We start from the raw sequence: 23049 nt of genomic DNA, 5'->3' as shown, positions 1-23049 counted from the left end.
AGTTATAGAGCTGTTGGATGCAGTGGTACACACCTGTAATCCCAGTGGCTCTAGAGGCTGAGGCAGGCAGATTGCAAGTTCAAAGCCAGCCTCAGCAACTTAGTGAGGACCTAAGCAACTCAGTGAGAAGCTGTCTCAAAATAAAATATTAAAAATAGCTGGGGCTATGGCTCAAGTGGTAAAGCACCCTGGATTAAATCCCTGGTGCAAAAAAAAAAAAAAAAGAAAAGAAAAGAAAAAGAAAAAGTCATATAGCTAAACAAAATAAAAATAAAGAATCTGCAATCTAAAAAAGACTCTGTAAATTTAAGGACATACATAGGCTAAAAGTGAAGGAATGGAAAATAAATTACTAATGGAAACCAAATGACTGTAAGTATATCTATACTTTAAACAAACAAAAAAAATCTTTCAGTCAAAATCTGTCATAAGAGATGAAGAAGATCATTATATAATAACAAAGTAACCAATTTGTGAGGAAGACATAACAATTGTAAGTATATATGCACTCATCATTAAGCACCTAAATACATATGGCAAATATTAATAGAACTAAAGGTAGAAATAAACAGCATTATAGCAACAGTAGGGGACATTAATACTCTCAACAATGAATAGATCATCTAGACAGAAAAATCAAAGAAGAAACAGTGGATTTGAATAACACTTGTCTAAGTGGACCAATGGCCCTATATGGAACATTTCATTCAACAAGAACAGAACACATATTCTTCTCAAAAGTACATGGAACATTCTCTAGGACAGATCATATGTTGGGTCACAAAGCATGTCTCATCCAATTCTAAAAGGATGAAGAAGAAAATTATATTTATTAATGTCAAAATGAACTTCACTATTAGGTATAACTGTAATGCACTAAAATAAAAATCAGTAGATGAAAAAAATAAAGTAATAAATTTTAAAAGGTCGAAATTACATAAGTATTACAAAATGAATGACAGGAAAATTAGAAAACTTACAAATATCATGGGATTTTTCAGCTTCCATAATAACATAAGCCAATTCCCCTAACAAATCCCCTCTCATATATCTAAACCTATATTTGTATATGTGTATCTACAATCTGATTGGTTCTCTCTCTCTAGAGAACCTTGATTATTCAACAAAAAGGACTTAAAGAAAATAATAAGAGGAGACATTATTACAGATATCACTGAAATATAATAAATCATAAGAGTACTGTGAGTAATCACATATTGATGTTTGATAACCCAGAAGCAATGGATATATTTATAGAAACATCACACCCTACTAAAACTGAGTAATGGAGAATAGAAAATTTGCGACCTATAATGAATAGGGATATTAAAGCATAATGAAAAAACCTCCCAATGATTAAAAGCCCAGGATCAGATCAGCATCTCAAAGAAATCTCTACACCCTCATGTTCATTGCAGTGTTATTCAGTATAGCAAAGATATGAAAACATCCAAGTGTGACATACATGTGTATGTTATATGGATAACACACAATGGAATATTGTTCAGAATTTGCAAAGAAAGAAATCCTGCCATTTGTGATGATAGGGATAAATCCAGAGAATATTATACTAGGTGAAGTTAACAAGGCACAAAAAGACAAGTACTGAATGGACATAAATGCGGAATCTAAAAAAGGTTGACAAATAGGAACAGAGAGTAAAATGGGTAGATCACAGAAATGGGGGTGGGAGCTGGGGGATGGAGAGATGTGGATTAAAGGATACATCTGAGATGAGTGTGAGATGAGTAAGTTCTGTACATCAGCAAGGTGGAGGAATATAGGCATTCATTGGCTGTAGGCCCCTCCTAGAAGTCCAACTAGCAACCCCCCAGTATAGGCAAGAATACTTTTCTGAATATCCCAGATCTTGGGAGTGTGGCTAAGATAACCCCTGTATCACAGAACTAACAGCTGCATTACAAGAGTAAGAAAAATGATTTCACTGTGACCACACTGCCCCTCCCCTGATCTAGCATAGAGCCACACAAAAATTCTCCTGGGCCCACATTTTCTACACTGAGAGAAAATCTGGAGGCAGACATTAAGCTTTCCCAACATTCTGAGACACTTTGCAGAAGAAACACTTTTGTCTCACCAAAGAAGGAATATAGTGGGGTACTGGCAGGACCAGACCACCTGCAGTCAGTTAGAAACAAAAAAAGGGGTGAGGTTCCCAGATCTTGTACATCTTTACATCTTGTACATCTTTAATGTACAGATCTTGTCAGTGGCTCTGCATTTCAGCTAATAGAGACATTCACCAGAGAAAACTAACCTACAGCATGTCTCTGTAGGAAACAATGTTAACAAGTCCACCAGGCTCCAGTTCCTAGCCTGCAAAACTCCAGCCTCCAATGTTCTGCTAAGCCTTCCCCAGGCCAGGTTGGCTGCATCACTGTAGTGTGCTGATTTTAATCCTTTGGGTATATGTCAAGGAGTGAGATAACTGGATCCAATGGTGGTTCCATTCCAAGTGTTCTAAGGAACCCCTATACTTCTTTCCATAGTGGTTGCACCAATTTACAGTCCCAAAAACAAGGTATGAGTGTAACTTTTCCCCACATCCTCACCAACAATTTTATTGTTACTTGTATTCTTGATAATTGCCATTTTGACTGGGATGAGATGGAATCTTGGTATAGTTTTGTATATGTATTTTTTGACCATTTATATTTTTTCTTCTGTAAAGAGCCTGTCAGTTCTTTAGCCCATTTATTGATTGCATTAGTGTGTGTGTGTGTGTGTGTGTGTGTGTGTGTGTTAAGTTTTTTGAGTTCTTTGTATATGTCCTGGAGATTAATGCTCTATCTGAGGTGAGGTGCAGGTGGTGAAGATTTTATAGGCTCTCTCTTCATGTTCTTGGTTGTTTCCTTCGCTGTGAAGAAGCTTTTTAGTTTGATGCCATATCATTTATTGATTCTTGAATTTACTTCGTGTGCTTTAGGGGTCTTTTTGAAGAAGTTGTTTCCTAAGCCTACATGGCTGAGAGTTGGGCCTACTTTTTCTTCTAGTAGATATAGAGTTTCTGGTTTAATGCCTAGGTCCTTGATCCACTTTGAGTTGAGTTTTGTGCAAGGTAAGAGATATTCAATTTCATTTTGCTACATAAGAATTTCCAGTTTTCCCAGCACCATTTGTTGAAGAGAGGCTATCTTTTCTCCAATGTATGTTTATGGTGCCTTTGTATAGTATGAGATAACTATTTGTGTGGATATATCTCTGTGTCTTCTATCCTGTTTCATTGGTCATTATGTCTGTCTGTGTGCCAATACCATGCTTTTTGTTATTGTAGCTCTGTAGTATAATTTAAGGTCTGGTGTTGTGATGCCTTCTGTGTCACTTTTCCCCTAAGAATTGTTTTGACTGTTCTCAGCTTCTTATTTTTCCAAATGAATTTCATAACTGCTTTTTCTATTTCTATGAAGAATGTCATTGAAACCTTAATAGGAATTGCATTTGATCTGTATAGTGCTTTGGATAACATGGCCATTTTGACAATATTAATTCTGCCTATTCAAGAATATGGGAGGTCTTTAGGCACTTGTTTTGAAAAGATAAAATCAGTGAACTCTTAGAAGAAAAGAGAGAAGACACAAATAAATAAAATCATCATGAAAGATGGGAAATTACAATACAACAAAATTCAAAGAAATCATAAGAAATACAAAGAATCAGAAGAACTACTACTACCAGCAACCATCTGCTAACACATTGGATAATAGGAGAAAAGGATAAATTCCTAGACATATGCAACCTACTATGGATGAGTCAAGAAGAAGTAACAAACTTGAAGAGACTTATAATGAGTAATGAGATTGAATAATTAATAAAAAAATCATCCATCAAACAAAAACCCAGTGCTGTATGGTCTCATAGCTAACTTCTACCAAAATTTTGAATATCCATCTTTCTAAAACTCTTCCAAAAATAATGAGGTGGAAGAACTACTTCCAATCTCATTTCATGATCTCAGCATCATCCTGATACCAAAACCATAAAAACAAAGTACAAGAAAAAAAATTGTAGACTGGTACTTTTGATGAACATAAATGCAAAAATCCTCAACAAAATATTTGCAAACTGAATTCAACAACACATTGAAAAAGTCATCCACTATGATCAAATAGTATTTATCCCTGAATACTGAATTCAACAACACATTGAAAAAATCATCCACTATGATCAAATAGTATTTATCCCTGAATACAAGGATGGTTCAACATATGCAAATCAAAAACTCTGATAATCTCATGAACAGGATGAAGGATAAATGCCATATAGTCACCAATAAGTGCAATAAATGCAAAAAAAGAATTTTAAATAATTTGTTACCCTTTCATGATTAAAAAAAACTGTCAACAGATTAGATATTTAGAAAATGTACCTTGACACAATGAAGGCCATATATGACAAACCCACGGTTGACATCATACTCATCTATGAAAAGCTGGAGCTTTCTTTAAAATTATAGATAATAAAGAATGCCCACTCTCACCCATTAATTTTCAACATAGCGCTGGAAATATAGTCAGAGCAATGGGATAAGAGAAAGAAATAAGAGTCATTTTAATAGGAAAGGAAGAAGTGAAATTGTCTTTGCTAGCTGGGCATGGGGGTGCACTTTATAATTCTAGCAGCTCAGGAGGCTGAGGCAGGAGGATTGTGAGTTCAACGCCAGCTTCAGCAAAATCGATGTGTTAAGCAACGCAGCGAGACCCTGTCTCTAAATAAAATACAAAGTAGGGCTGGGGATGTGGCTTATGGTCACGTGTCCCTGAGTTCAATCCCTGATACCCAAGGGGGGAAAAATAGAAAAGAAATTGTCTTTGCTGGTAACATGACCTTGCATATAGAAAACTGTGAAGACTCCACCAGAAAAATGTTAGAACATTTGAACAGAATTCACTAAGATTGTAGAAAATAAATTAACATACAAAATAATTAACATTCTTGCACACTAGTAACAAACTCTCTGAAAAGAAAACAAAACAATCTATTTACAATGGCAACAACAATCAAAAACGACTTAGGCATAAATTTAACCTCAGAAATGAACAATCTGTATATTAAAAACAGTGACAAAAGTAATTAAAGAAAACACAAATAAATAAAAATATATCATGTGTTTATAGATTATAAGAAATATTAAATTTTTCATACCATCCAAAAGTGATCTACAGATTAAATGCAGTTCTTATCTAAATTCCAGTGTCATTTTTCAAAGGAATAGAAAAAATAACCCTTAAATTTGTCAAAACCACAAATACTTTGAAAAATTAAAAAAAAATTCTTGAGCAAAAAATTCAAAGTGGTAGGCATCACCCTCCTTGATTTTGTAGTTATACACCACATAATGAAATTTTGGTCATCAGTGGACACATATATATGATGGTAGTCCTATGAAATTATAAGGAAACTAAAAAATTCCTATCACTAGGAATTCCTAAAAATTTCCAGGAATACATAGCTGAAGAAGAGGCAAGAGAAAAGGAACTCAAACATCTCAATAGCAAGGAAACAACCCAACTAATAAATGGGCAAAGGACTTGTACAAATATTTCTCAAAGAAAACATAAATTTTCACCAAGTATATGAAAAAAATGTTCATTAGGAGAATACAAACTAATATTGCAGTGAGATGTCACCTCACACTTGTTGGCTATTATCAAAAAGATGAAAGATACATATTGGCAAGGATGTGTAACAAAGTGAACCCTGTACATTGTTGGTGAGGATGCTAATTAGTGTATCCACTAAAGAAAATGCTGTGATTGTTACAAAAAAAACTAAAAATATAATTATCATATGATCCAGCAATTCCTCATCTCGGTACATATCTAAAGGAATTAAAATCAGTAAGTCAAAGAATTATCCACATTTCCATGTGCATTGCAGTCTTATTCACAGTTGCCATGGTATAGGATCAACCTGTGTCATTGACAGATAAGGAGGTGCAGACAATGTGGTGTACATAGTAGAATACTATTTGGTTTTAGAAAAAAGGAAATTCTGTAAATTTCAACAACATGGATGAACCTAAAGGCATTATGCAAAGTGAAGTAAGTTGGACATAGGAAGACAACTACCACATTATCTCCTTATATTTGCATTCTATAAAAACAAATTTATAAAGTAGAGGGTGGATAGAGGAGGCTAGGAAAGAGATGGAATGGTAAGCTGCTGTCAAAGGATACAAGGTTTTAATTACACACAAGAGATAATTTTTCAGATCTACACAACAAGGTGACTGTAGTAAAAAATGATGTACTGTATATTTTAAAATTGCTTAGCAAGGTAAATCTCAAATGTTTTACCACAAAAAATGATAAACAAGCTGAATATGTTAATTAGTTTGATTCAGTCATTCCACATTGTATACATACATCAAAACATCACTATGTACCCCATAAATGTACACAACTATGACTAGTCAAAGTAATATTAATTTTAAAATAAAGTTAGTTCAATTTCAAAAATCAATTAATATGTTCTGGGGATATAAAATATGGCATGGTAATTATAGTTAAAATACTATATTATGTATTCTAAATTTATTAAGGGAGTAGATCATTAAGTGTTTTCAACACACACAAAAACTGATAACTGGGTGAGGTGACAGATAGTTGGTTTGGTTGTAGCAACCATTTCACAATGTATATGAATATTAAATCATTACATTGTATACCTTAAATATCTAAAAAAATTTTTTTGCCAGTAAACCGTAATAAATCTGGAAAAAATTCAAATAATGATAACAATACAAAACTTGTTTTTTCATGCTATAATCATATTAAATGAAGTCTTATATATGTAAAGTATAGCCTTCGTATGACAGTAGCTAAGGGTAATTTATCTACCAAATATGGAGTGAATACTTTTAGATCCACATGTTCACTGTATTTTTTATTCATTTGTTTTTATTAGTTTTACTTGACAGTGGGATGTCTTTTGTCATATTATACATATATGGAGTATAACTTCTCATTCTTCTGGTTGTATATGACATGGAATTACATTGGTGGTGTATTCATGTATGCATATAAGAAAGTAGTGTTGGATTCATTCTACTATCTTTCCTATTCCATTCCCCCTCCTTTCCCTTCATTCCCCTTTGTCTACTCCAAAGTATTTCTATTCTTCCCTAACTCCCCCTTATTGTGAGTTAGCATATACAAATCAGAGAGAACATTTGGCCTTTGATTTGGGGAGGATTGGCTTATTTCATTTAGTGTGTTATTCTCCAATTCCATGCATTTAATAGCAAATACCATAATTTCATTCTTATCTATGACTAATAGTCCATTATGTATATATAGCACATTTTCTTTATCCATTCATTGGTTGAAGGGCCCTAAGTTGGTTCTGTAACTTGGCTATTGTGAATTGAGCTGCTATAAATATTGATGTGGCCAAGGAGTTGGAAAACTGAGTCAAATTGTGGTTCCATTCCAAGTTTTCTTAGGAATCTGCATATTGCTTTCCACGTGTTTGTACCAATTTGCATTACCACCAATGTATGAGTGTACCTTTTTCCCACCATCCTTGCCAACATTTATTGTTGCTTGTATTCTTCATAATTGCCATTCTGATTGGAGTGAGATGAAATCTCAGTGTAATTTTAATTTGCATTTTTCTAATTGCTAGAGATGTTGAACATTTTTCATATATTTTTTGACCATTCATATTTTTTCTTCTGTGAAGTGCCTGTTCAGTTCCTTTGCCCATTTATTAATTGGGTTATTTGTGCTTTTATTGGTGTTAAGTTTTTCAGTTCTTTATATTTCATGGAGATTAATGCTCTATCTGAGGTGCAGGTGGCAAAGATTTTCTCCCATTTTGTAGGCTCTCTCTTCACACTTTTGATTGTTTCCTTGCTGTGAAGAAGCTTTTTAGTTTGATATACCAACCCTTTTGTTGATTCTTGGTTTACATCACTTTCAAGTACTTGTCTGCTGGAGAAACTTGGCTGCCTAAACTCTTGCCTGTTTTCTGTTCTATTTTTCTCTATATATGTTTACTAAGTTTGTCAACTATGAATCTAGAATGAGATCAAGTAGTTTCTAGAATGAGATCAAGTAGTTTATAGGATAACAAGCTTTCCTAAGCGATAGCATAAGATTACAGGTTTTTCTCTGTGTGCGTGTATGTGCATATGTGTGTGTGAGTGTCATTGAAGATGGACAGAACTAGAAACAGATTAGTGCAAAAGCTGTATTCAATTTTAAAGGAGTTATTTTTCAAAATTTCTTAAATTCTGGAACAATTTTTCTAGAAACAGATGTGGCATGTAAGTTCTTGAAATGCATTTTGAGAGCACAAATAAAGTTTCAAATCAGTAAGAAAGTAAAGTCTAGCTATCTGAATGTGTCTTCAGCTGAAACTAGTGATGACCATATTTATCCATTTCCCTGCTGTATGGTATATGCTCTCTTTCCCTGACACACTGAATTTCACCATCTCAGGTTTTTCTCCCTCCACCTTTTAGGAATAGTCTCTCTCCCCTCTTTCAGCAGCTATCTTTCATGTTACGTCTTTTGTGAAGATTTTACTGGTTTCACAAATGAATAGGAACTACCCTTCCCTTGCATTTTCTGAGACCTTGTTATTCTCCTCTTGGAGCACTCTGAACTCTTTTTTCTATTGCAGTAATTATACATTTGTTTATTTCTGCTTCTTTACTGGAATTATTTTTCATAAGAGAAGCTGTTTATTATATATCTTTATGTCCCTGGCAGTGCCTTGCACAGCAAATGCTCAAAGAAATAAAATCAATTCTATTCAATACTCAGAGAAACCTCTTTTAGTGGTTGAAATGAACTTAAAGGGAAGTTTTTGGTTAGGACATCTTCATATGTTAAGGGCTCTCTGTCAATTAAGTGTATTGCAAGCTGCCTGGTCCTTCAAGTTCAAGAGCTGAGATATGTGAAAACACTTTATTTTGGAGAATGAAAGCCTCATCATTATACAATATACATGAATGAAGATGTGAATTTGGTCTCAATATATCTTTTATATAATCAGAGATATGAAAAATTATGGTATTATGGTGTATTAAGAATTGTAATGCAAAAATAAATAATTTTTAAAAAGAGAAAGAAAACCTCCAGAAGCTACAGTTAAGAAAGAAAGGCATAAAGATGATCCTCTTTCTTTAACTTTTCACAGGTGAGACAACTGAAGACAAAGCGAGTGGTATGTATGGATATGGAAATAAAATATATCTGGAATCTTAAGAGCAAAGTGGGGAAGAAGAAGGGAAATAATTTTTGTTAAGGATCTATTATGTGTCAGGCCTCTTGCATGCATTGTTTATTATATAATAGTAAAACAGTAATCATAACACTCACATTTGTGGAAATGTCTCATACTTTTAATAAATGATTTTACATCATGATCTCTTTGATTTTCCCAACTGCAATGTAACTAGTATATGGATTATATCCAGGTTTTAACAGAACCTGAAATATAAGAAAGCAAAATGACTTTTTCAAGACTATTTTTTAAGTAAAAGACAGGACTAGAATATGACATTTTTTCATCTTGTTTAGCTTTCTTTCTACTACATTGTTTATGTTATAAGCCAAACAATAGAGTTTTATAATTGTTTTGTATAATTATCTTTGACATTAGTTAATAGCTCTTTATTTCTTCTTGTGTATCAACCCTGGTTTCATTTTATTATGAAATTTACAGAATTAGAATATGTATATAAAATCTTTGTTAAGTAAACATAGACAATACAATAATTTAGAAGTTTTCTCCAAATTTATCACTACAAAAAAGACACTTTATCAACCTCTCATTCATGATTCTGATAACTTAAGGTTGGGAAAAGTGGACATCGAAAAATGGGTATAAAATTCAGACAAAATGGAGACATATTTCTCAGCCTTTCACTTGTTTTAATGTTTGCTGAAGCAGACAATGTGGTAGACTATCCTTAAATTGGACCGTCTCAAAACAGGAAAGAGGACCAGAAAATGAGCTCCTTTTCACTTGAAACAAAATTTGTCCAATGAACCTGAGTCAGATATGATATCTCAGAGTTTGGAGAATGCTTAGCAGAATGAGATGACCTAGAAGATTTTAGTGAAGAGCTCAAAAGTCGGTGGGCCATTGGCCAATCATTTAAATTTGAAAGCTCTTCTTTCTATCTTAGCTCTGGTATCTCATTCATCAGGAGGCTTTCAAAATGATTGGGAATTGGCTATAATCTGAATTATGTTCAGAATGCCTGGAGTACTCACTTGCATATAGTTGTGTTGACCTTCCCATAAAGATTCCCTCTGGGATGTACTCTCCAGTCCTCTGAGAATTTCCTATGGCATGAGAATGGTCTGGGAAATTTATGGCTAAAGAGACAGATAACTGCAGTGATTCTACAAGTAGAAGCTAAATGTGTTCTTTAGAAGTAGAAACTTTGCTCTAAAATCACATAACTAAGTTCCATTTGGATTCTAAAATATGTTATTTTAAGAACAGTAGTGAGAGAAAGGTAAAGTATTGATTTGCAGGCCTTGAAGTGAATGAAGTGTAGAAGAAGAGTCCTTGGAAACATGTTGAGCACAGGTTCCATCTTGCCCCATATTATTCCTTCATTAAGAAGTTGAGGCTGAGGTGCTAAGTAACTCAGTGAGACCCTGTCTCTAAATAAAATACAAAATAGGGCTGGGGATGTGGTTTAGTGGTCAAGTGCCCCTGAGTTTAATCCCTGGTACCAAAAAAAAAAAAAAAAAAAAAAAAGCCTATACTGCATCAACTCTTGGATTATGTTTTATTATTGACATAATTTTCTCTTGTTTAATCCTACAAGTCTTTATTATTATTGGTTTATATAGTCATCGATAAGTCTGTATTTCCTCTTTAATCAAACATCTTCCATCTGGCCTGCTTTTTCTTCTCTCAGAAATATTTGATCAAAATGTTCTAGTGAGGGTCTGCTGATGGCAAACAACTTCTTTTTTGTTTGTTTGTTTGTTTTTCTTGAAATTATCTTTACTTCACCTTTTCCCTTGGACATATTGCCACTCATTTAGAATCCTATGTTGGCAGTTTATTTATTTATTTTTGTTGTTATCTTTTTCATTGCTTATCCCCATTATCTCTGATTTTTCCTTTTGATGATATGATTTGGTGTATGTTGAAACTTCTCACTCCATCCTCAGTGTAGCAACTCTTTAATATTTTCCATCCCTCTGTTTCTCTGTGCTGAATTCTAAGTAATCTATTTTGAATTACATTCTAGTTTGCCAATTGTCTTCTGCTCTATGCAATTGGATGTCAGACTTATACACAGAGCTATCCACTTCATTTATTGTGGTTTTCACTTCCAGATTCAACTGGCTTCATTTTTAAATCTGCTAGATAATTTTATAGTGTTTCATATTTATTTTCAAGTTCGTATTTTATTTCTAAAAAACAGTAAACATTGTTATTGGTAATCCGGAACTAGTATTTTAAATGTCTGAAGACTTTATGGGTTTGTTTCCGTTTGATGATTGTCTAGTTCTTTCAAGTTGTTTTGTTTCGTTATGTAATGTGTGTGTGTGTGTGTGTGTGTGTGTGTGTGTGTGTGTGAGAGAGAGAGAGAGAGAGAGAGAGAGAGAGAGAGAGCGCTATCATAGGGGCAGCCAGCACTTCACCAGGGTAGATTCCTGCTCAGGAGGTGTGAACTGCCTGAGAAATAGAAAGTCTGAAAGAATTAGAAAGAAATAGAGACAGAGCCAGAAATTAGATATAAAAGGGAGCTCCTGAGAGGTCTTCCAGTCCTGTTAGGACCTGGAACTGAACTACTAAAAAATGGCTCTGGTTCTCTATTTAAGGGGGAGTAAGTACATCAAAGGCAGGGCTAAGGTTTCAGTGGGAGGAGTCTTGTTTCTTAGTGTGGCAGGGGTTTTGCAGCAAACAAGTTGATTGGCATCGTGGCAAGCCACACTCATCTCTGAGAGGCTGTGTGCTGTGTGGCTCCAGTGGGTCACCCCATCTCTGACGCAGTGCTGAACTTTTGGTAGAGCTAGGTAGGAAGCTCCATGAGCCAGGCATTCTCTGTCTGTGGTGCTCCCTTCTCCTTCAGCCTGCTAAGACCGTAGACATCTTTTAGGCTATGTTGGCTTTAGTAGTATTCTCTCTGGGTTCTCACTTTCATTAGATTTTGGCCTGATATTTTGCCTCTATATTGTCAGCTTCTTTCAGGTGCTTTAAAGAACACATTCCTCAAGTTTTACATCTATACTTTTTGTTTGCTTTTCCGGGGGGTTGGGGGGAGAAAGAGAAAGAAATGTTTCTACCGTATTTTTCAGAATGAGAGAAATCCCTTGTTTTGAGTACTAGATTTTCCTTCTTGAGTCTTTCTTTCCCTCTTTAAAATTTATACAGAATATAAAAAAATGAATCCAAAGTTTTTCTTTTAGCAATGAACTCATATTATGTTTAATCTCTATGGAAAAATCTGTGACCAAAAAAAAAATGAACATTTCTGCCTCACCTATGCTCCATAGAATTACCAGTATAAAGTCCAGGCAGGACACTGACTTCATTCAAAGAGATACAGGACTCCAGAAGGGAGTGGTTAAACCCTCAGACATTCCAAGTGATTGTCTTGTTCTATAACCCATACATCACCACTACCCTGAGCCTTGGGTCTCTTTCTCTCACTCTTTTAGAACTATTCAAGGTAAGTCATGCAATAGGTTGTGTTTGTCCCTCTTCTCTGCTGTTTTCCCTATTTATAATTCTAAAGGGCAGTCCTGACCCATTGGTGAGACACTGTTATTTACCACAAATTTTCCTCAATTATACCATAGATAGAGGCATCCACACGGTACAGAATCTAATAGTGTACTCCACCTATAATTTTTATTTGTTGGAACGTGGTGCATTGTGCATAGAAATTATGGGCAAATACATGTTTTCTTTCCTATACTGCAGGGTTGGTTTTTTTTTTTCAGCAATTATTATCTTCCATCTTCTTGAGTTGTGGCAAAAATCAGAGTTGATAAGCAGTTTAATTTTGTTCTCATCAATAACCTGTGGGTGATATGAGGAAGCAGGGAAGAAGGGTTCTCTAGCTACCAAACTGCTTTATGTACTGTGATAAATTGTCAAATTCTTGATGTTTTTCTACAGTAGTGTTTACTCTTAAGTTTAATGGAAAGTTTTTTTTTCTCAATTATAACTGAAAAGACAATTTTCTCCTTCCCTGTCAAAGTTAATTTTGTATTTATGTAATGGTGAAAACTATCATTTTCCTCAGCCTATAGTCAATTTTCTGTGCTATTTCCTGAACTTGGTAAATGGGAAGGCAAGGTAAAGTCACTAATTTTTATATTTAGAATGAGTAAATATGCTGTTCATTTTCCATCACTGGTTGTGAAATTGTTCTTGTATTTCTTAGGAGGTAGGGAGAAAGGGCCTTGTGTAATAATGAAGTACATACCCAATGAAAATAAGGAGTTACTCCAATGTAATTAGAGTATGTCATAGGTCATTTTTTTGAGTGCTTCATGTTGAGCAATAAAATACAAATATGGCTAGAAAGAAATATTTAAAAACCCAAGCGGATAACCTTCAAACTCAATTCATGCTCTTGTTTGCTTCCAGATTCTCTTTTTACATCAATATTGATCCAGAATTTTATTTATTTTGAGAGGATGTATGATTATCCAATAATTCATGGCTCTTCCATAGCACAAATTCACTGATTTGTCACAGTAGTCAAGAAAAATCATTTTTTCAAAAGTGCATTTCCAATGCCCCCAAATGTGCATCCTTCAGCACTGCCTATAAAATCTGTTTATTAAGAAGAAGCCTGAGCACTTTATATGTGCTTTCTTTTAACTGCTCTGTGAAAGCAGAAGCTGTTCCTTTTAGGTATTATTTCTAAGGTTATAAATGAATTGTGATTTGTGATTTGTTTTCATATAGGGCAAATTATTTCAAACAGTGATACAAACCATTTAAGAACCACCCTTGTAATTAAAAACTCTTTCTTAAAACAGGAGATTTGACATTCTTGATATAATACAGAGTGATTTACCATCCTTATACATTTAGGACGTTATTCATATTGGGATAAAACAACCATCATACGATTATTATGCCACTGAATTATTTGGATTGAAGTCAGTGCTGAAGGCTTCTCATTTGCATTTCCATTAATCTTATCATGTCCACTGTGGGGTCATGTTTCTGCCTGAGATGAGTTCCTGGAACGTGCATATTTTCTGCAAGAGGTATTATCAATGTTAGGCGATGAAGCATGGTACCATGCCCTCTCTTTCACCCCCACCAAATATATTCTTCTGTAATGCTTCTAGAATGTCTTCATCCCCTTTCACTGCTATAGCCTCAGTCACCACCCATAATCGGATGTCTTAAATATCCCTGCAATCTCCTGGTTGGTTTATCTGCTTTAATGTTCCTATTTCCTTTGCATCTTGCAGATATATAAACACATGACAATGGTACTATTTTTCAGAAGACTTCAGGGGCATAGTGAATCCTGCACCAGCTCCTGATAACAAACCTGATTCCTCTGAGCTCTTTATTACACCTAAGCATGCACTCTTGTCCAGCTTTCCCACATGACATATTCTCTTCTCTAAACATGCTTAAAATTCCTCTTTTCCAAAAAAGTTATGCCATAAATATTATAGCTGGATTTGTCACTGAAACTTTTCTAAAATTATTGTCACTAATAGCCAACATGTCAATTCAATCAAAGTTGGGTTGTATTAATTCTACTCTGATCTACTTTGGTTATTAAGGTAACATATATTTTATAATTCCCATGTATGATAGTCTCCCCTGAAGGCAGAAATTGTTTATTTCTTCTCTATACTATCATTTCATGGATCACAGAATAGAAGTTAGGAGAGGAAAAAAGTAATTCTCCCAAGAACATATAGCTGGTGGGTGATAGAGATGGCATTTGATTCCAGGTAATTTGATATCCAGTTTTTATTCACCAGTATGGGTTATTTCCATCCCTTACTTCCTGTGTTAACTCCTACTGATCTTAACATTACAAATTGAATGCTGATTTAGTGTTGGTGCCACTAAATGGGGGAGTGATTTTTCACATCAGTGTAATTCTAGGAGTCTATTATCTTGCCTCTAATCCAAATGGAAATCTATCTAAAATGATTAGCGGGTGATTTTCAAGATTGAGCCCCTATTTGTATGTTCATAACCTAAATTAAAGATATGAGAGTTCAAACTAATATTGACATTCTTTTAAAATATATCTTATAAGTATTTGTGGAGTGCCTATTATGTATACACCAGGCATTAATGTAGGCAATAGGAATAGTACAATAACTAAAGTCTAGTTTCTGCCCTGAAGGAGCTATTTATTAATTCATTAAGAGACATGGTCATTCTCATTAGTTTTGTGATAATGAATTACTACAAACTTGTGGCTTAAAAAAACACAAATTTATTATTATACTATTAGGGTGGTCAGAAATCCAAAATCCATTTCAATGAGCCAAGATCATTGGCATTGGCAGGGTGTGTTCCTTTTTAGAGGCACAGGGTGTGGGCAGGGGATCCATTTGCTTTCTTTACCAGCTTCTAGAGGCTTATCTTCTTCCATCGCAAAGCCAGCAATGGCTGGTGCAGTTTTTGTACATCACATCACTCCCACCTTGTTTTTCTTGTCCCATTTCCTTTTTTCCTGGTTCCCTCTTCCCCATTCTAAGGACCCTTGTGATGACATTGGGTTCATGCAGCTAATGTTCCATAATCGAATCACTTTCCCTGTGTAAAGTATCATATTCCTAGATTCTGGGGATTAAGATGTGGACCTCTTTGGGAGACCATTATGTCCACCAAAGCCTGTAAACCAATGCCTTTGATGCAGTGTGTTAAATACAACAATGCAAAGAATAGAAGTATGTGTGTCTGAGAGATGAAAGGAATCATTAGCTGCCTTGGGATGGGCTGAACTGAAGGGTCTCAGCATTGGTCTCCAACAATGGTGGCTTCTGCCCACTAGGACAGTGGCCCGTAGAATGTCGCTCCTTATCTTCTTGATGATGAGTGGAGAAATTGTGAGGGGAAGTCTAGACTTTGTTAAACAATTGCCAAGTGAACAAAAAGAGGGGAAATCATATTAACAGAAGTAACAGGCTCTACCAAACACCTGACGTGGGGAAAGAAACGAGTATTGCAGAATTGCTAGAATAGCTTGAAGTGGATGGAATAAGAGATGGGTCAGATCATGAAGAGCCATGTGCGTTGGTGTTTTGGGTTGAAAAAAGGGAACCTCATCCTCTAAGAAATGACAAGAAATATGGTTTTAATCCTTTGTTGAGACTTAGAAGGAAAGGGAATCCCTCTCTATATGAATGACTGACCCCTTTTATAGACACAACACAGTAGACATATCTGGAAAATAACGTAAAACAAGTATTTAATTATTCACAGTTCTCCACTGGCTATTGTTGGATATTAAAGCAAATTTGAATTTTGTACTATTCTGCTCTTACATGCTTTTTAGGGGGTTATCTGACTTGCTTGCTCATAATGGGTCTCTTTGGTCCTAGAGCACGTACTTAAGTTAGTTCTCCTTTCACTTTCTGAATCATATTAGGTTAGCCAAATGAAAATGTTCCTGAAGGAACAAAACTAAACGTTTTAGAATTTTTATTTTTATACTGATCAGTGGTAGTTATGTTGTTATTTTCTTTGAGAAACAGATTTCTTAAAAAAAAAAAAAGTATATGTGTGAGCATGACTGCTTGCTTTATCTTCCCATGTGTTTTCAATTGAGCCATGTGAAATCTTCACCCAAGAATGAATTAATTACCTGGACTATTTCCTTAATCTTTGTGAATTATTTCTAGTATAAGGAAATTGCATTGAATGAGCACAATGCAAACTGTTAACTACAATAACAAATCTGTGGCTGTCTCTAATAAATGCTTTTCAATGATTCTATTGTCCTAATAATTTTGGTGCTCAAAAAGTCAAATAAGATTAACACGCTTATAAAATATTATCTAATTTTAGGTTTTTTTCATTTTCTTTAAATGAGAAATATGAATTATGTTCAACTAGCTAAGCCATCTGACAGTGAGGCATTGTGGCTCTTTAGTCAGCCTCTCAGGCTATTTATTCCAGAGATGCAATTACAGCATGTGAGGGACCCTGTAAAAGCACTGCCCTGTATTGATTTGCAGGAAATAAAAAATTTGCATCACAATACAAATTCTGCCAGCACATGGGGGCAGAGTGAAGTCATAACTTTCCAGCTGTCTTACTGCATGGAATCAGCTAAATCTTATCATCTGACTGTGGTTTCTTTGTATTTTCAAAGAAAATATAAAGGAGCCAGCATTTCCAATCAGAAAGTATCCACTTTTCAGGCAGCTTGGACAATGGCATTCCACTTACACTGCAATCTGCTTTTTCACTTGGTGAGGTTCATATCACACCAAAACTGGAAGCTGGCCTAAGTACCTATAAACTAGTTTCACCTATCTTTAATGTAAAAAGCAGATAATTACAGGATCGATATGGTGTTAACCCCTTTCAATTTGTCCCGTCTCCCCACTCATCTGTGGAATTACTTTAAGATCCTCAACGAGATTCAACATGGGCTTTGGAGTCAGCCTGTCTGCCTTCCAATCCTACCGTCCCCTCTTGTTAGGTGAGTGGACGAGTATAAATCAGCTCACCCTTCTCTGCCTCAAACCCTCAGTGGTAAAATGGAGTGATAATAATGGCATACTTCACAGACTTATTGGGAACCAGGGCTGTTGTACAGCTCGGCTGAAGGAAGTACAGTTCCCGTGGCATTCCATGTGAACCTGTGCAGGATAGTAGACCCTGGTAGGAATAAACATTCACTATTCAGGGGCACTTGACCACTGAGCCACATCCCCAGCCCTATTTTGTATTTTATTTAGAGACAAGGTTTCACTAAGTTGCTTAGCACCTCACTTTTGCTGAGGCTGGCTTTGAACTCACAATACTCCTAGCCTCCTGAGCTGCTGGTATTATAGGCATGCACCACCGTACCCAGCTTGAGTGTTCTATGTGGACTTCCCATGACTTTTACTTTGCTTTTTATTCCCAATTACAGTGTTTCCCATCATATATATCATGTTGGCCTGCCTTTCTCTTCCTTTGCTCCCTTAGGATTGGTCTGCTGTGTAGAGCTAAGATTAGTGACTGCGTATAAACTAGGACAGAGTTTATGAAATTCAGCTTAGGGGAGCCCCAAACTGCTGTGCCTCAGAATCATGTGGTAAGACATTTAAAGTTTCAGATTCCCAGGCTCACCCCAGATCTACAGAATGGGAGCATTCAATGTGTGTGTGTGTGTGTGTGTGTGTGTGTGTGTGTGTGTTGTGGGGATGTTGGAAAATGAAGCTCCAAAAGTTTTTGAGGCACTTTAACTATTCAGGCTAATATATATCATGATTTAAGAACAGGAACCTAGGATGAGGAATAATACGGTGTTCAAAGTCAAAGTGAAAGAGCTCAGTCAAATGGTGTAATCAGAAGAAGGGAAGAAAGTGCTGTTGCAGCTTGTGTCAGTCAGGAGCTTGTGAATCCTGTTCATCTGTGACCCCCCTCTGTGCTCCATGGTACTCTCTGTATGTTTGTATCACAATTCTTCCCACACAGTTTTGACATTATATCTTAAGTTTATATTTCTTATTCAACCTTGAGATTCATAAAGGAGACTCATATTGAAGATTTCATCCTCATATCCCTACTATCTGTTCATGGCAAGGATAAAATAAATGTTGTTAAAATAAATTGTTCCCATGTGTGGTGGTGCATGTTTGTAATCACAGCAACTCGAGAGGCTGAGGCAGAAGGATCACAAGTTAGAGGCCAGCCTTAGCAACTTAACAAGACCCTAAACAACTTACAAGACCCTGTCTCAAAATAATGAATGAAAAGAGCTGGGGATGTGGCTTAGTGGGTAAGCAACCCTAGGTTCAATTGCTGGTACCAATACACACACACACACACACACACACACATTCTCTCACACACGCACACACACACACACACACACACAAAGAATTATTGAAATGGAAATCAAGAAAAGAGAGAGTGAATAATCTGTAGGCTATTTGGTTGTAGATACTCAATTTGAATTAGAAATAAGAAAAGAGAGAGGTTGGGGGTATAGCACTTGTGTAGCATGCATGAGACCCTGTGCTTGATCTGTAGCACCATAAAATAAGCCAAAGAAAGAAAGAAAGAAAGAAAGAAAGAAAGAAAGAAAGAAAGGAAGGAAGGAAGGAAGGAAGGAAGGAAGGAAGGAAGAAAATTCAGTATAAGGCCTATAGCGTTGTTCATGTAGCTTACAAAACTCAACCCTGGACCTTAGGTGGAAACTAGACCAAGAAGCTAAAGGCCACCAGGAATTCCATCTCTACTGCTCTCATACATTTTCTTCAGTAATTTCGTTCCCCAAACCAGATTTCTCTGCATCTCTGGCCTTCAGGGTTTATATTTTATAGTTCCCATCTCCTACTGAGTATAATTTCCTGCCCTAACTCTACAATCCTGGTCCAGCATGAGTCCAGTGTCCAAACCAGAACTAGGTGTCCATGACCAGGCTTCAGGCACAAGTGAGAAGAATTACTGCAAGATACCCAGTTCTGTGTACTGGGAGCACAGAGGAGGAGGTAGACATCTCTACAATTACCTGTCACATGTGGCAGAGTCAGACATGTAATCTGAACAAGAGAAGCTGATGATGTATCAGAGAAGTTAGCACTGGTGTAGGGACTCTGTCTCAAATAGGCTGTTTTCACATACTTTCCCTTGGAGGCAGAATTGCAGGGCACAACACTAGTATCAGCTTGTCTACAATAGACTGGGCAGTATATGGATCTCAGGTGGCTCATTTATCAGCTGTGTGATATGGACATGTTCTTTGGCCTTTCTGTGCCTCATTTTTTACATCTGTGAGTCTAATAAATAATTTCTAACCTACTTACACAATAAGATTATTTTGACACAGTAAACAAAATAATACATATAAAGCAAGCAGGACAGTGCTTCGTCCTTGATGCTTAAACCATGTTAAATACTATTGTTATTGTCATTTTAATATGATCCTAAAACTAACAGATCCTGAGGCTCTTTGTGGAGTTTGTCGCTTTTTAAGACAAAAGTTTTATGGTTTCCAAATATCTCAAGATTTGATTTCTTTTCAAGGCTCTGATTTCTTAACTCCAGTTGATTGAACATTCAATTGGATGTCACTTCAGACTCAAGGGAATCAAGACCCAATCCATGATTTTTTCCTTAAAATCACTTTACAAATTATTCCACTTACTGTTTTAATAGCACAAACTTTTCCTCAAAACTGGATAAGAAACCAGGAATGATGGAGAATTAGTTTTCAGAGGATCTGTGGTCACTTGATTTGGGGATATCTTTGACTTCTCTGTTTCTTACCCTTGGTCTCACCATTCTTCAGGTTCTATTGATCTTTTTTCATGTAACTGCAGGAGAAATAATAAGCATTTATAGGGACTTAGGAAGTTCAAGAGTGATTCTAAGCACGTTTACAGGTGTTAGTTAATTTAATCAGTTAATTTAATCATCATAACAGCACAACGGGACACATACTATTATCATTCCTGTTTACAAACATGGAAACCAAGACATTAGTAGTGAAATGACTTTCTAAAGGCACCTGCTAGTGGACAGCAGTGAGCAGGCAGCCTCACCACAGAGCCCTTACTCCTGGGCCCTAAGCCACATTGTTGCTTTTGATGAACCTTGAATCTCTTTCCATTACCTTACCACAACTTGAGCAGTGGCTCACATGACTTCTAATAAATAGATTGCTTCTTACGCCCTTAGATTGTGTTCCTTATAATATAACATGCAGGTTGTTATGAGATTGCTTTTAAACACTGCTACTACTATGTCATTACTTTGTTCAAAATCTTTCTGGGCTCCCTGTAGTCTATGATGTATGAAATAAATTCCATTCCTGGTTTGTTTGTTTTGGTGCCAGGGACTGAACCCAGGGCCTTGCACATGCTAGACAAAGGTTCTACCCGCTGAACTGCACTCCCGGCCCCCTCATCCCTGTTGGTTGGTTGGTTTGTTTTTGGCTGTATGTAATCTGGTCCCACACATTCTACTCAGCTTTATTTTGCTATCTTCCTATCCTATTATCCATCACCTCAGTTGGGTTGATCTTTTCACCAATCCCATAAACACATATACACTCCCGCCTCTGTGACTTTATTCATTTCTACAGGTCTAAACTTTACTTGTCCATTTAAAATATTGTGGCTCTATGAACCTTTCCTTGATGATCTCCTTGACAGAATGTGGCCTTTTCTTCCCTGTGACTCTCATAACACTGACTTTGAACCCTTCCTGTGATATCATATTCTGCTTTTTATTGTAATTAGTTGTGTAATTTTTTCTTTTCTCTCCTTGTTGGCTCATAAAAGACAGAAAGTATATTTTGCTAATCTTCTGATGCTCAGCAATGCCTTTTTTTCACATGGAGCTCATAGTAAGTGGTCAATAAATAGTGATAATCAATATAATGGAATTCTTGTTTTATCAACCCAGAATGTTTCTCCTTTCCCTTTCTTTTTGTTCCAGTCTTTTACAAAAAACCTAACTCTCAAACGAAGCTTTCTTGACTTTTCTAGTCTTTGAAGAGAAATGTACATTTTTCAGAAGTCTCGTAATACTTAGGTTTGTTACCACATCTTGGTCTATTCCTGTGGCTATAACAAAATACCTTAGGCTGCGTAACTTATACACAACAGAAATTTTTTTATAGATCTGGAGGCTGAGAAGTCTAAGACCAAGGCACTGGCAGATTTTGTATCTGATTGATATGCTTACAACATGATGTTTTCTTGCTGTGTCTTCACATGGTGGAAGGTGGTTAAGAGGAGGAACACTGTGTGCCAACTTTGCAGAAGAGATGACCAGAAGGCTTTCAGGATCCTTTTTCATGACAGTGTTACTTGAGGGTGACAGTTATTCATGAGGGTGAAGGGTGAAGCCCTCATGGCTTAATCACTTCCCAATAGGCCCCACTTCTTAAAACTGTCATTGGGACTTCTGAACACAGATTTTGGAAGAGCACAAACATTCAAACTATATTCAACATAAAATATAGTACTTTGTTAATTGTTTTACATGGCGTATTCTTGGTTCAAGTATTGCTACACATAGCCTGGTATTTAGAGATTCTCAAGAAATATTTATTCAAAGAATCAATATGTCAGTCTTGCTAACTAATTATAAGGTCTCTAAGATAAGATCATGCCTAATGTATATTCCCCATATCCTCAGAGCTCGCCTATTACAATATTCACTTACTGCGTGGCTCTTGGATTTCCATTGCAAATCTGTCCTTCGTTTGCTGATGTTCTGTTCTTAGTATGATGACTCTGAAGAGGCCTCTGAGTTCTCTGGCTTAATTTCTCCACTTAGCACAGGCAAGGGCAGGTTGCTGATAACAGAGATCTTTTTCCCAGTTCCTTTTAAAATCCTGTCCTCAATTCTGGACCAACCTTTCTTACAGTGATAAACCCCTACAATACATGGTGCAAGTGCTTGCAAGGAAAAGCCAGGGCTGGGGATTGCAAATGTAGACATTTGGCCAGGAGAAATTTTTCAGAGCTTGTTACTGTTACTTGCTATAGCATATGTGCCAAGAAAAAAAAAAGCTATTCTGAAAGAACCTATACTGTTAAAGATGAGAGTGTTATGTTACAATCCTAATGTAATAATAAATGACTAGGGTATCTTCCCAAATGGCATGAAGTCTTCCAGTAGATTTTTAAAAATCAATGAAAAACAGCATTTATATAATAATAATTTTATGTATTATTCAGCCAATATGGTAGAAACCAACAGGAACTAGCATTGGACCTTCTTGGAGGAAAGCCTAACCTATTGTTTGCTGAGAGCACAGGGGAATCTGGGATAAGTAGACTCCTCACATTACACTGTGCACCTTGCAAGTCCTCAGGAACACTAAGCAGTAGCAAATGATTGGAGAGCTTTGAAGGTCAGAAGGGCTTC

General features: G+C 36.0%; 1 protein-coding gene across 1 annotated transcript in view; it reads left to right on the top strand.

Annotated features, from left to right (window-relative positions):
• The window catches only part of Slc44a5 (solute carrier family 44 member 5), a 335047-nt gene that overhangs the window by 192946 nt on the left and 119052 nt on the right, over positions 1 to 23049 (top strand). The gene's annotated exons all lie outside the window — the stretch shown is intronic.

This window comes from Marmota marmota, unplaced genomic scaffold, assembly GCF_001458135.2.
Source record: "Marmota marmota marmota unplaced genomic scaffold, marMar, whole genome shotgun sequence".
Lineage (NCBI taxonomy): Eukaryota > Metazoa > Chordata > Mammalia > Rodentia > Sciuridae > Marmota > Marmota marmota.
The sequence above is the reverse complement of the archived record's forward strand: the minus strand, read 5'-3'. Positions and strand labels throughout refer to the sequence as shown.